General features: G+C 35.8%; 1 long non-coding RNA gene across 1 annotated transcript; it reads left to right on the plus strand.

Moving 5' to 3' along the window:
- The first annotated feature begins 3938 nt into the window (after positions 1-3938).
- On the plus strand, positions 3939-9237 carry LOC141517986 (uncharacterized). Its single transcript, XR_012477044.1, has 3 exons — positions 3939-4101; positions 6636-6802; positions 9170-9237. It is a non-coding gene; the product is annotated as an uncharacterized LOC141517986 (long non-coding RNA).
- The last annotated feature ends 2766 nt before the right edge of the window (positions 9238-12003 follow it).

Consider the following 12003-nt stretch of genomic DNA (forward strand, 5'->3'; position numbering starts at 1 on the left):
TATATAGAGATCATTTGTCCAACATTTCTATTTATGGAAGAGGACACTGAGGTACAAAGATGGGTGAATGACGTTTTAGAGACATAATTCAAATTCAGGACCTTTGGATTTTTCTACTATTCCATCACTATGGAATATATGTGAATCAAGTTGCATCTTTCCATTTATGCTTCTGAAGCACATGCTCACAAATCAAAACACACAATGTCAAATGAGTTTTTCAGTTTCTGCTTATAATGTATTAGTGACTTCTTATAGAAGGATATCATGCTGTAACTTGGGCAAAGGCTGGATTAGAAATCTTCTTTTAGATCTCACCCAACACATTCGGCTATAAACAAATTCATCTAGTCCTGTGTGTGATGTAGTAGGAGAAACATTGTACATGAGGTCAGAGGACCTAGGATTGAATTTTATCTCTGCTAGTTGGTAAGAGTATCATTTTGGATGAGACACTTGTCCTCTCTGGGCCTCAGTTTTTCCAGTAAGGGAGTGGGAATGTAATGATCTCAAACCTTCCTTACAACTAGCATCTAAATACTAAATACCTAAGTCACAATTTCATTTGAGTATTCTTCTTCTAGAGCAACAGACCAAAAGAATCTTCTCAGACATTCCCACAGATATGGTCCCAAGTATTTTTATAATCTATGAGTGCTTACACTCCTGGGTGATTCCAAGTTGTACAGTGAACAGAGTACTGGTTCTGGAATAAGAAGATCTGGATTTAAATTCTTCCTCTGACACTTTCTGTGTGATCTCAGATAAGTCATTGTAGTACTTGGGTCTCAGTTTCCTCATCTGTAAAATGAGAGAGTTGGACCAGATGATCTCTAAGGTGCCTGTCAGCTCTATATCTATATCTAGTATTCCTTTTGAGCATTCATTTTCATAAATCTGGAAGCAAATGACAAGAAAGGTATAAGCTGGAAGGAAGGTAATTTGCCAGGCTTTCTGGCTCATTGCTGCTAGAGCTGAGAGTTGGTACTCAGCTGATTGTGCTCATGGGAGGTCTGTGACTGGTGAGGCAGCCAGCCAGCCTTGTCAGGCGCCAGAGCAACTTCATTATTCCATCAAAGTTCATTATGCCGGGGAGGGCACCACTAATAAAACATGATTACAAGTGTCTCCAATGAGCACGTAAAGACATAATGCTGGGTTTACCTTTTGCCACATCCCTGCTTGTGGTCATGGAACGCACAGAGATTTGCACCTATCACATATGTTGGCCTTCAAGTTAATTGAAGTGAAAAATTCCAGAAGAACTTCATTCAATTTGTCTTGGGATCGAGTTTATCATTTTGTGCAGAGGCATAATTTGCTATTTTAAAAACACATGGTTAATTATGTGTGTAAAATGTAGGTACAGTGATATTACATTGATGCAAGGAAGTCAGTGGCATTTAAACTCAACAGATGGAAGATACAAAACCCATAAGAAGAAATTCTTTTCTCTTTCTTTTTTTGAAACTTCTGACATAAAGGCCTATAATTAATGTCACAGAGAGAGAACAGAGGAAACTTTGCATGACAAGGCTAATGCAAAGGAACCTCCTTTTGCTCCAATTTAATTTTCAAGAAATAATTGAATGTAATAATTGGTTGCATGAGGATTTGACTGACAGCAAGCCTTATGGATTGGAAGAAGTATCTTCTTAGAGTCAGTGAGAATAGTGATCACTTCCAATCTCTGATACATAAGGATTAAATAAAATAGGCAAGTTACTCAATCCCTCTCTACTTAAAGCAACTCAAAGACTATAAGTTACAAAAAACTTGCTGATTTATATTGAGGGAAGAAGTTTATTGATCAAGAGTTTCATGTACAAAAAATAATCTCTTGAGAGGATCAAAAAAATAAAATATTCTAAAACAAAATGAATTTCTCAAGTCAGTTCTCCAAATTTGGGTAACCATTCAGAAGATTCTTGGTTGGTGAGATCCTTTCAAATTTTGATTCAAGACATTTTCTCTTTGGCATAGTGAGAAAGAAAGAGAGGAAAAAGGAGAGGCACAGACAAATGGCAGACAGACAGAGACAGAGAGAGGAGGGAAAGACAGGCAGAGAGCAACAGAAAAGGAGAGAGAGAGAGACAGACAGAAAGAGAGACAGAGATAGAGTTGGAGAGAGATAGAGACAGAGAGAGAGACAGAGACAGAGAGAGAGAGAAAGAGCTCATTAGGAAGCCTAGATTCTATTCCTGTCTTCTCTATTAATGTATTGTGTGAGTTTGATCAATTTACATCCCTTTCTGGTTTTAAAGTTCTTGTTTTAAATTGAAAAGAATGTATTAGATCATATTTAAGTTCCTACAATCTCTAATATTCAATGTTCTAAGATTCTGTATAGGACTGGAATCCTGTATTCTATATTATAAGCTTTCTTATAGCTCCAAAAACCTATGACTTCTGTTTTAAATGAACTCCAGCAATAATATTTCTTATTCTAAAATCCCTTGAATCTCTGGAATTATGCTCTGTACCAGGAGTGACTATTGATCTGGTGTTACCAAGGCAACCAGAGGCAAGATTTGAAATTCATTAAATCTAGAAATTTTTTAAAGGGTAAATTAATTAAACATTTGACCAAATATAGCCCACCAATGCTGTTATAAATATCCAAATGCCCTTAGCATCCAAAATGACCCTTAGCATTAAAAAAATTTCCTTACCCCTGCTTTATACTATGTGGGTCCATCTAACTCTTAAATTCTATGCTCTTTGTTCCAAAAATCCTCTTAGTTGTATCATTCTGGGGTTCTAAGATCCTTTAATAATGCATATTGCTTGGTCCCTTCCAAGTTAAATATTCAATTTTTTTTTTCCAGAGGATGGGAGAGACTGTAAACATAAATGGAACCGTACAATTATGTGACTTAAAATTAAACCAGAGTCCAATGCATGACTTGCAGTGGGCTAATCCATTATTTGTGATGCTTTGGTTTCCTCATCAGCATAATGGAACTAATAATAATAATAATATCACCATGCCTCATGAAATTCTTCCAATCTTCATTAAGTAGCTTTAAGACTAGTGGTTACTAACATTATTATGGCAACCAATAGCAAACAGAGTTAACCCTCCCCCCCTCAAAAAAAAAGAAACAAAATGATTCATTAGAATTGGCCTCCAATTTTCTTCAATGAGTTTAAAGGTGAGGCAGAGGGTGAGCAGATGGTATTTCAAGATGAGGTGAGTCAAAAAACAGCACAATGAAAACAAATGAAGTCACTCAAAAATGAATTATAAACTCCATGAGTTTTGTTGTCTTAGTCCAAGACAATGGAATGAATAGATTTAGAAGGATCGTACACATCTCTAGAATAAGTTGGAGAAAATTTTGTTCTCTCAGTCAATCATAGGACTATCCTATCTTTCTCAGTCTTCCTTGGCAATATCAAATGGTTCAATATGTGAAGTGGATTTGATTTCATCATGATGTTAAAGATGTATTGTCATCTCTTTTGTTGTTATATCCTTAGACCATTCCATTTTATTTGCTATTGAAACTTTCTATCTATAGATTTTCTTCCTGTTAGAGGGAAGCTCTTTGAGAAAAGTAAACACAAAAGGATAGAGTATTGAACTTGGAAAGAGGAAGACTTGAGTTACAATCCTACCTCAAATACTAACTATGTGACCTTGGGCAAGTCCCTTAACCTTTCCTCCATTGTGAAGTGGGATAATCGTGGGGATTAAATGAGATTTTACGTGAATACGTATTTGTATATATACACATATAATGTTTTTAGCACTTCAAGAGCTATATGTGCTAGCTATTAATATTATCATTATTTTTCTATCTATATCCTTAAAATTTAGTATAATTTTTTTGTACTTGAAAACTGTTTTAACATTGATTCCTTTATTCAGATTACTCTGGTGTCTAATATTCTTCAGTTTGATTCTCCTTTACACTTAGAAATAACATCTTTTCTACTGCTTACCCCATATTTCCTTTAATTCCAGAAAGGATTGAATTTTAGAGAAAAGAATGCTAGGATTGGAATCAGAAAAACAACATTTGAGTTTTGATTATGTTGTTTACTGGATGAATCACTGGACAGGTCATCTGGGTTTTTGTATCTCAAAAAATAGAGGTAGGGAATGATTAAATTATTTCTAACATCCTTTAGAGTTTTAAAATCCTGAAATAATTGACTAGTATTATTTTTTATTTTTATAATAACAATCCATATACACATGAGGCAGTGTGGATAGACAATTAACCTTAATGTCAGGAAAATCTTGGTAAATGTCCTACCTCTGACACTTACTGGGAAAATGACCCTGGAAAAGTCACTTAATATTTCTATACCCCCAGGTAATTGCATGAAACTATAAGTTGAAGAACAGGTGCCAATCTTCTTTAGTAGAGAAAATTTCTTCATCAGAAATTCCCTTCACCATGAAATCACTGGCCTGGTCTAAAAATAATCACAAGCATAAGTATTTCAAGTTTTATTAACCCCCATTTTACATATAAAGGAATGGAGACTCAGAACAGTTAAGGAATCTGCTCAAGGATATTTAGTCAGTAAAATAGCATATTTAGAATTCAATTCTCAGATCTTTAGGCTCTAAATATGGAAATCTTAGATGATACTTGGACTTCTAGTTAAGGTGGATGCCGAACAAAGAGACAGGATGCTTGGGTCTCCTACTTCTTCAGCCAATAACTGAAATTCATACCATACTGAATATAGACAAGGCAAGCATGAGAGACTGGAGTAAATGACTTCTCTCATCCCAGAAGTGTGTATATAGACTATACATGCCCTCCCACCAACACACATATAGACAATCAGCTAGCAATCCATGAGTAACAAGTAAGGAGTATTTTAGTAAAGTTAGCAATAGACAAACAAGTATACATTCTTTCTGTTCAACCAAAAAAGGGTAGAAGATAGATAGACAGAGTTTATCTCTTTCTAGAGACAACAAGAGAGAAGGGACACCATAAGAAAGCTTCGGTGTATTTGTAAACCCACATCAGCCTTTGAGAGAATCAAAGATCAGAGAGGTATGGCAACAATTAGATAGAATTAAATCATTCCTAGAAACTGAAAAGTCCTAACATTTCCCACTAAAATACCAGCATAGAGGGTCCTCCAGACCAAGCATTCCAAACCTCAGAGATCCATGAGTACTAATTCTGGGAGCTAAAAGTCAGCAGGTAGGCAATTTAATCCAAAAGTGAAGAAAGGGAGGGAGTTTTCCCTTGGCATAAGCTTCCAATTCTTATTTTTTATTTTATTTAAGGCAGTGGGGTTAAGTGACTTGTCTAAGTTCACATGGCTAAGTAATCATTAAGTGTCTCAGGTCGGATTTGAACTCAGGTCCTCCTGACTCCAGAGCCAATGCTTTATCCACTGTGCCACCTAGCTGTCCCCAGCTCCCAATTCTTAAAGAGCAACTAGATGGTTGTAGAAGATGAAGTGCTGCCTCTGGAGTCAGAAATACCTGAGTTAAAATCTGTCCATTTACCCTAGGCAAGTAAGTTATTCTGCTTCTGTTTGCTTCAGTTTTCCTACCTCTCAGAATTGTTGTGAGGATCAAATGAGATAATATTTGTAAAGTGCTTAGTCCAAGTGTGGCATATAATAAGCACTATATATATATATATATATATATATGCTAGCTGTTATTATCTTTATTAATCATCATCATTAAAACTGGAGAGATGAGGAAAATGAAAGAAAATGGAAATTTTGATATTGAAAGCAACTAACTTGAAAAATTGGTCAATAAGAGATAATTTAGGAATTATTAGATTCATTGCCTTGTTTTTTTTTTAAAAAACAGACATCTTGTTGCAATGAATTATAAATGAAATTGTCAAATTTATTAGAATAATCGATCATATACTAAAAGAAATCCCAAAAGAAAATGTCCCAATAATATTGTAGCCAAAAGTCAGAACTCCCATGACAAAGAAAAATTATTACAATACTATGAAGAGAATAAAAATCAAAATAAAATTTCTAATCCTGAAGGGTGGATTAGAAAGAAAGGAACTGGCACAGGGGAGATCCTCATCAACTTGGCAATGGCTGAATAAATTGTGTTATATGATTATACTGGAATATAAGTACACTAAATGAAATGACAAAGAGAGTCTTCTGCTATGCAGAGAATATGAACCAATGCAGAGAAAAGTAAGGAAAATGAAGATAGATTCAGAGACCTGGACTTTGTTACTTATTAACCTGTGTGATTTTAGGCAAATGCATTTATCTTCCTTGGCTTATGTTTCTACATCTATCAATCAGGGCATTAGACTACATGGTCCTTAATATTTCTTGGAGTCAACCCAGAAAATTGACAGAAGCATAGATAAATTAATAAGGGTAATTCAGGAAGAAGAAATGATCATCCATTGAGGTGATGAAGATCAATGAAATATAGAAAGTGCTCCCTGAATTCAGGGCTCATAAGACCCAGAGATAAGAAAGGTTTCCATTCCATATGTGGAGGACAATTTGTGGAAAGTTATGGAGATAATGATGTTGCTCTTCAGTGGTTCTGAGTTCTCTAATTATCTGATGCTAAGTCAACAAAATGGACTTCTGTTAAGACATGGGACAGTGGGAAGAGGCTAACAGGATTCTATTTCTCCTATTCTGTCTACCAGGTGCCTGAGCTTTCTCCAGTTGAGATCAAGCCCAACTCCACTTTGTTCCTGAAATGAGCATCAGACCCAAGAACCTGAATGAAGAAAAATATCTGCTTTCTCTGACCCAATCTGACTTCAAAGCAGAAATCATCCTTGAGGGGCTTTGGAAAAGGACAAAAACAAAGGTAACTGAAGGAGAAGTCTAATTAGATTAGGGTTTACATTATCACAAATCATTTATGGAGGAAAAATAAAACAACAATAACATTCAGGATGGCTATTTGTCAATTCAACCCTCCCCTTCCTCCAGCCTTTCCTTCCCCAGAAAGAAAACTTCCTGATAGTTAAGCTTCTTTGGCACTGCTGCTCACTTCATTATCATATTATCAGCCTCATGAATTGCCTTTTTAGATTATGTGAAAATATACATGCTCTCCTATAATTATCCCAGGCCCTGCTTCTCCTTTTTCAGTTTGATCCTCTGTAAAACCAGTCATTACCCTGCATCACGTCAGCTTCCACATATGTCAAGATGAAAATGGGCCATGAAAACTTTGAGCAAGAGTGAGTCACCCGGGCAATTTGAACCAATAAATATCAAAGTCAACCCAAAGAAGCGAGCAATTCATTTGATACTGCATCTTTCAACAAGCTTCTGGTAGATTTTCCTCAGGGCTGGGACTAGAACTCCACCCTAAATGTCTGCAGCTTCAGTTCTGCTTCTTACAGGAGCCAGAGCTGGCTTCCTTAAGATGATGCTTTGTGGCAGGCAGGAGACAAGTAAGGAGGCAGGAAGGTAGACAGGCATTCCTCCTTGGACCAATCACACCTATGACAGATGCACTGCTCAGCCGTTATCAAAATAGTCAATGCTAAAGCTCTTGGCTGTCTTGCAGCTCATTGAAATTAGCTATTTTTTTCCCTTTTATTATTTTTATGAGTTGATGTGGGCCTCCAGCCAAGGAAAGAAGGGATTGAATCAATATTCCGTTTATTATGTCATCATAGGCAAATGAATTATCAAAACAAAAGCACCAATATAAAGCTGCCAATACTAATTATTGGGTAGGATGCTGAGGCACAATAAACAAAGAGTGCTCTGTTGGGGCAGGGTGCTGCTGGAGCCATTCACTTCCTCACCACTGTGTTGCTGGGCTTGGCAGCTCAAGCTTTCCATCTCACCTAGAGCCTTTAGCTTGAGGAGAGGTGAGAAAAGTTTGGCCAAGTTTCTCTAGGTACCAACTGATAGTTTGAGTTTAAATTTGGCCTTTGAGAAAGGACAGTGATCAGCCAGAGTGGGCACTGGAGAAGGTGTGGGTCACTGGGGATTTAGCTCATAAGAGGATTTGAAGAAAGCATAGAAGATGTTAGGATGGATATTCATCTGTCTTCGAGGCATTGAAGGGAAATCAAAGGAGAGTGATTAAGTTTGCCTGGTCTCAGGGGCAGAATCAGGACTGATGGTTTAAGAATGGCAGAGAAGTCAGACTCAAACTGATGTAAACAAAAATTGGACATTCAGAGCTGTTCCAAAGTGGAACGGATTGCCTCTAGCTGTACATAAGCAGCCCATCCTCTCCACCTGAAAAAGAAAGTGATCTTCAAGTGAAGGGAAGTTAATCAAATATCTGTCAGGAATACTATAAAAGAATTTTTCATTCACAAGACCTCTGAGGTTCTTCTTAGCTCTGAGATTCTAACTCTTTTTTTCCAAGCTCTATGTGTATGTATGTATGCATAGATCATGCATGTATTTCTGGGATGAGTGAGGTAGAAATTAAAGAAAACAAGTACGACTTAAATGGTGGACTGGACAAACTCTGCCTTCCTCTTTTCTTTTCTTTTCTTCATATAATGCTATATCTTTTTCTTCTCTAATGCAATTATTAGATAAAATTGTACATTGATACTATCCAGGTTAGCATTTTTTTCGCAGTACTGTATAGTTTAAACTCTATGAGGGCAACACAATTTTCTTTGCTACTTTGTGTGTCTACTTTATCATCAAGCATAATGTTCTATACAAAGTTGGTGCTTAGCTATTTGGTGAATCTGCTATGAACAATTATCACTGGAAGGCATGACTATGTGAGAACAGATCATAAGATCATAGGATGGGAGCTGAAAAAATCCTATTCACACATGTAATGTATGATATTTTTCCATCCAAATTACTGAGATGAGAATAGGGGGGAAAAAGAAAAAGGAGACTTGGTAAAATCAAGAGAATAAGATCAGGTGGAGTCCAAAAAGATGGGGAAACTTCATGAAGTCCTGGAAGAGGACATGGAATAAAAGCATTACCGCTGCTTGCTAATGGTTAATTGGTTAAATCTTTTAAAGGATTTGCAGTAGGATTTTACTCTTTTTATGTTGATTTAGTAGATTGATTTTAGACAATTGTAAATAATTTTTAAAATTACATAGTATAAGAAAATTGACCTTTTCAGAGGTAATTCCTTTGTATTATAGTTTGGAGAAAAATAAACAGAATTTTCCTGAAGATTTACTTGGTTTAGATTTCTCTATTCAGTCTGATTCTCTCTTTACAGATGAACCCAAGACCCTTTGATAGAGAAAACAACAAAGAAAACAGTTGCTGAAATAAGAGTGAATTTTTCTATCTTCTTGGAAGCCCTCTAAAAAAAAGAGGAAATTAAGAAACATTTTCCTGTTTTGCTCAATTTTACTCCATCTGTATAAAACTTCAAAGTTTAAAATGACTTTCCTTACAACAAATCAGTGAGATAGGGCATGAAGATATTATCCTCATTTGATAGATAGAAACAATTTAAGAGAGGTAAAACGACTTTCACAGAATCATACAAGTATCAAATACTAGAAAGAATATTTGAGTCTAGGTCTTCTCTTTTCAAAACATAATGTAGTCAGTGGGTCTTGGCCTCTTCTTACTTTCTCTATCCATATGCCTTGGATTCTATTGGTCATTTGAGGTTTTATCTGTCCACAAACAGTTGTTTGTTTTTCATGATTGTAAACTATAAATGATCATAGGCAAAATATAACACTCTAAGACCACTATGTACATCAAACATGTAAAAAAAGAAGCAAGGACTATGAAGATAGTCTTATTTACATTTCTACTATTGGCTTGTTTTTCATCAAACATTTTGAGTTTAAAATAAATACAATTATTACATAATGAAAACCATTCTCCTCATTCTTTCTTCTACACCAAGGAATGTGTATTCACCAATTCATAAAATATTTCTGGTAATTCCAGGATGAATGTACACCACAAGTTAAACTGAGAAGTTTCCTAGTAGGTTAGTTTAAACGAAACAATGAATTTCAGAGCTAGAAGAAATCGTAGAAGTCTTCTAGTCTTTAAAAAAAAAGGGAAACAGGCTCATAAAATGAAGATGGATGGGTTATTTTTTGGTCCTTTATTAAAATAGCAGCACTAGTTTCTGTATTTCTAAGACCATAGATCAATGGACATAGCTGAAATGGTTGCATGTTTGATTAAGCACATGTCTACATGGTCTTTTGAGTTATGAGACCTTAGATATTCCAGTTCTTTCATTTATATAGAAGATCTTCCAATCCAGTAATATGAAGGGATGATCAGGTCTGGCTCGGGAGAGTAGGTTAACTATCTAGGGTAATTGCTTTACTCAAAAGTTTTTCCATCTTCCAGACTCTTCTAAAAAGGGGGGAGCCACAGACTTGCTGCAGGATGCCAGGTTCTTCCTGAATCTGAGATTGTCAGAGGAGGACAGGCCTATGGCTATTGTTAGATCCAAACCATACCTAAGCAGGTTTCTCTTCAACTTTGACATGTGATCCCCCCACACTCTGCTTAAGACTTCTGGTGATGAGAATTTAAGAGCTCTTCAGCATGGCTTATTCTACTGAGGAAAGCCCTAAATATTAAGAAACTTTTCCCAGACTGCTACATAGTACTCCTTGTTCTACCCTCTGAGGACAGATCAAACAAATCTAGTCCTTCATCCATAGGTTTTCCCTTTGAAACATACCTAGATTCTTCAACTAATTCTTAGAGCATCATAAAACTTAGCAATGAACCGTTTCTGAAGCAATAGGGTAAAAGTACTGGGCCTGGAGTCAAGAAAATCTGATTTCAAATTGGGTCTTAGACACTTATTAGTTGATGACCCACTGTAAGGCATTTAATGTCTCTCAGTTTTTGCCACTGAAAACTGTGAAGCTGATAGAACTTGCCTCCCAGGCATGAGAACCTAATGAGATAAGATTTGTAAAGGACTTAGAATAGTGTCTGGTTCATTAGATACTTAATAAATTCCCTTCCCAACTCCTATCTTCTGCATAGTCTTTAACTTCATCAATGTCCTTCCTAAAACTAGGTGCCTAGGAAAAAGGGTAAGGAAATAAATGCCTGTTACTTTTTACTGAGTTACCTTTAAGAGTTGATGAATTTGAAACTATTAATGAGTTTGGCAATGTTTTGTTTTATTCCAAATGACACTATCTTTTTTACTAGAATGGACAAGCAAGAGCAGGTCATATTGGGTTTGGAATTATCTGAACATTATTTCCAAAATTTTGAAGGAACTAAATTTCCTAAAGAGAATCATCTAGAAAAATAAAAATGGGAACAGAGTTAGATTCTTCATTCAAGTTCAATGGCTACATCCTCTTAGCATGACTATAAATATTCTTTTAATAGACATATAATATCCAGACTGAGGAAGGTTATAACACAGTTGTCCTTTGTTTATGTACAAACACATTCATAATATTGAGCCATAGTCCTGGAGTTAGAGACTTCAGTTAAAATCCTACTTCTGATCCTTACTACTTTTAGTAAACTTGGAAAAATTACTTAACCTTTACTCTGAGGCTCAGTTTCTTCATTGGTAAAATGATTTGGACAAGATGGTCTCTTAGGACTTGTCCATATTTGAGCCAAGTTTTAGTAAGAACTAGCAAATGGAAGGATTGGGAGAGAAAAACATTTAACATGAAGGATAGTTTTGTTGCTTATGGAATAGGATTCCAGAGGATAGCATGGAAGAGTTGCATGGAGTTGGATTGAAACTTTAAGGTGGATGAGACTGAGGAATCAGCAAAAACAAGCAAAAACTGGAAAATGAAAATAAACAAAAATCAAGCCTGATTTGTTAGTAAGGAACAAAAGCAGGAGACAAATCTAGTTCTTTTTCTTATGCCACATTACACGATCTCCTTAGGATTCATTCCTTCCCCACCATTCCACCAACACTTAAGCAATTTGAAACTTATCAGAACTGAATGTTCACATGTTGAGAATGTATCTACATACTAGACTAGTTTGAACCAGGAGTGGTTAGGAGGGAAAATTTTGCCAAATGAATATTTTGAAAGCTACTGGTTGCTGTTACTAAATATTTTTAAAATAGCA

Source organism: Macrotis lagotis, chromosome 1, assembly GCF_037893015.1.
Source record: "Macrotis lagotis isolate mMagLag1 chromosome 1, bilby.v1.9.chrom.fasta, whole genome shotgun sequence".
In the NCBI taxonomy this organism is placed as follows: Eukaryota; Metazoa; Chordata; class Mammalia; order Peramelemorphia; family Peramelidae; genus Macrotis; species Macrotis lagotis.